Source organism: Engraulis encrasicolus, unplaced genomic scaffold, assembly GCF_034702125.1.
Source record: "Engraulis encrasicolus isolate BLACKSEA-1 unplaced genomic scaffold, IST_EnEncr_1.0 scaffold_65_np1212, whole genome shotgun sequence".
Classification (NCBI taxonomy): domain Eukaryota; kingdom Metazoa; phylum Chordata; class Actinopteri; order Clupeiformes; family Engraulidae; genus Engraulis; species Engraulis encrasicolus.
Genome location: NW_026945983.1, coordinates 310,717 through 313,216, shown reverse-complemented (window position 1 = coordinate 313,216; position 2,500 = coordinate 310,717). Strand labels below are relative to the sequence as shown.

Here is a 2,500-nt window from a genome sequence, read left to right as displayed (position 1 = left end):
TTAGCTTACAAGCAAACTCCAACAGCATACAGCTGACGGCTAGCCTTGCTCATCGCAATACCACACCGTAGTGTCTACATGGGTTTACTACTATCGTTTCGTTACAATACCACACCGTAGTGGGTATGTGGGTTAACTACTATTGTTTCGTTACAATACCACACCGTAGTGGCTACATGGGTTTACTACTATTGTTTCGTTACAATACCACACCGTAGTGGCTACGTGGGTTTACTACTATCGTTTTGTTACAAGCTTCAGAGCAGCCGCCGATTTTAGTAAGTAAGTATAGTAAGTAAGTAAATGTTATTTATAAAGCACATTTAAATACAGTGAAACTGATATATATATATATTAGGGCTGTCAGTAGATTAAAAAAAATTAATCTAATTAATTACAGAATTTGTAATTAATTAATCTAATTAATCGCACTTACTCGTATGTTCTTTTCATGACGCGAAACAATAATAATAATAATAATAATAATAATAATAATAATAATAATAATAATAGTAGTAGTAGTAGTAGTAGTAGTAGTAGTAATAATAATAATAATTACAATAGGCCTATAAGCCCTATGATGTACTAATATGTTAAAATAGGCCTGGTAAACAGAGTTAGTGAATAAATAGGCTACATTAGCAAACACAAAAAATGAGTCTACAGTATCTATCTATCTATCTATCTATCTATCTATCTATCTATCTATCTATCTATCTATCTATCTATCTATCTATCTATCTATCTATCTATCTATCTATCTATCTATCTATCTATCTATCTATCTATCTATCTGAAAAGGTCAGAGTTCAAGGAAATGGGAACACCCCCTGATGAAACAGATGACGTGCATTCATTCACGTTTTGTTTACATTTTGGGGAGCTGGATTAGCCAGGAATGATAACTGCACTGAGCTAGCCAATAACCCTTGCTTGGACTAAACATTGATTCTACACCAAAATATTCTATGGATATAAGACAGGACAAGAAAGACTGACTGATGTAAACTTCTCCAAACTATCTGCACGAAAGGTAAGACATCCTATCTCTGTAGGCTATAGCGATTGGTTGAAGCTAGAAAACGTCAGTGTCTGAGGTGTCAGTGGAAGTTAGCGATCAAAGTTGTCAACTTGACATCTGTGGCACAGTGGTATTATTTTATTCTGAACGTGGCATGTATCACTCAAATCGCTGTAATCACAACCCAACTTGAGAAGATCATCTTCCAGCACTTGTGATCTTCCAGCGATGACTTTGTGCTGTCAAATTGAAATCCCTATGCTACTCTGCGCTGTTGACACTTGCACTGTAGCTTGTGTCATGGGGTAATTTCGGAGCCTGTAATATTTTGATTCTTATGTGCAGCGTGGAAAAGGTAGCGATTATCTATCAAGTGGTTTGATGTTGTAGTGAATATACAAGTGTTGTTCTGCCGATGAGCAGAAACCTCTGCTGAAATTGCGGTCGGCTCTATGTAGTAGCTTGGCTACCGCGGTCACACATCATGAACACAAATATTTGCGTCGTGTGTTTCAAAGCCTGAACAGTCAATGCATTTGCATGCTGGGCAATAGTTGTATGAAAGATTTAAGTAGGCCTACCACAAGTCCAACTATTATACAACTGCCATGGCCAAATCAAATGATAAACTGTCTTGAAATGCGCCTGTATTCACATCAGATGAACCAGCTGCCGAGCGCAGACTTGTAGCTTACATCTCCTGATAAAATGCTTTCTAAAAGTTATCAAATATAGACAAATCGATAATGGGAAAAACACCACATTTTGTCTGACATGTTATTAGTTGTATTTAAGCTGTAGAGATTGTCTGATTGCTTGTGTTAATTGAAGGAAAACGTTGTTGGTCCACAGCTATTTTTTTAACTGAACAGCTGTTCGCAGCAATGCAGCGTCAACTGGCATATCTCGTAATAATTCAAAAATATCTAAAAATAATTAAATACAAACATATGCTTTTGTTCATGAAAAAAGACAGAAAAGTGTCTGTATTTGTTGTATTTATTGTATTTTAGCTTTAGAAGTTGACGGACGGCTTGTATTTATCACAGCATGAGTGAGTGAATTCAGTTGCCACGCCATGCGCTTAGAACGTATGTCTACCCATAAATAATTAATGCCATTAATTTTTACAACGCGTTAATGCGCCTTGTAATTAATTAATCGAATTAACGCGTTAAAATGACAGCCCTAATATATATATATATATATATATATATATATATATATATATATATATATATATATATATATAATAAATACAAATATTTATCCCGCCAATGACTGTACGGTAGTAAGGGGCCGAGAACTGAATAGTCATTGGTGGTTAGCATCAAGGGCAGTGGATAGTCATTGGTGGTTAGCATCAAGGGCAGTGGATAGTCATTGGTGGTTAGCATCAAGGGCAGTGGATAGTCATTGGTGGTTAGCATCAAGGGCGTTTTACAACCAGGGTCGTTCAGGGAAGCAACATGAAATGGA

General features: G+C 36.2%; 1 protein-coding gene across 1 annotated transcript in view; it reads right to left on the bottom strand.

Annotated features, from left to right (window-relative positions):
* pde5ab (phosphodiesterase 5A, cGMP-specific, b) overlaps window positions 1–2,500 on the bottom strand; it is a 53,458-nt gene that overhangs the window by 22,668 nt on the left and 28,290 nt on the right. The gene's annotated exons all lie outside the window — the stretch shown is intronic.